At 37.9% G+C, this 359-nt stretch overlaps 1 non-coding gene across 1 annotated transcript; it reads right to left on the bottom strand.

Annotated features, from left to right (window-relative positions):
* LOC132494503 (small nucleolar RNA SNORA3/SNORA45 family) lies at positions 1 to 130 on the bottom strand. Its single transcript, XR_009533083.1, has one exon. It is a non-coding gene; the product is annotated as a small nucleolar RNA SNORA3/SNORA45 family (small nucleolar RNA).
* Between the last annotated feature and the right edge of the window lie 229 nt (positions 131 to 359).

The following is a 359-nucleotide window of genomic DNA, read 5'->3' as shown; positions in this document are numbered from 1 at the left end:
GCATGTCACTAACCTGGTGACTGACTATGCCATGAGGGCCACAGCCAGTGAATAAGGTCAGCAGCCACTCTTTGAGGACTGTAGCACACTAAGACAATGGCTGATACCCAAGCGTAACTCTAGCCTCAATCCTTTGCCCGCTTTATAATCAGTTTTTTTTTTTGAGTTGTAGCTATTCCTTATATATTGTGGATATTAACCTTTGTTAGATGTGTGATTTACAATTATTTTCTCCCATTCATCAGACTATCTTTTCATGCATTGTTTCCTTTGACATGCATAAGTTTTTAAGTTCGTGGTATAGTCCCATTTGTCTGTTTATTTTGTTATTTGTGCTTTTGGTGTCATATCAAAGAAAC

Source organism: Mesoplodon densirostris, chromosome 7, assembly GCF_025265405.1.
Source record: "Mesoplodon densirostris isolate mMesDen1 chromosome 7, mMesDen1 primary haplotype, whole genome shotgun sequence".
Classification (NCBI taxonomy): domain Eukaryota; kingdom Metazoa; phylum Chordata; class Mammalia; order Artiodactyla; family Ziphiidae; genus Mesoplodon; species Mesoplodon densirostris.
Note: the sequence above shows the minus strand (reverse complement) of the source record. Positions and strands in the feature narration are given on the sequence as shown.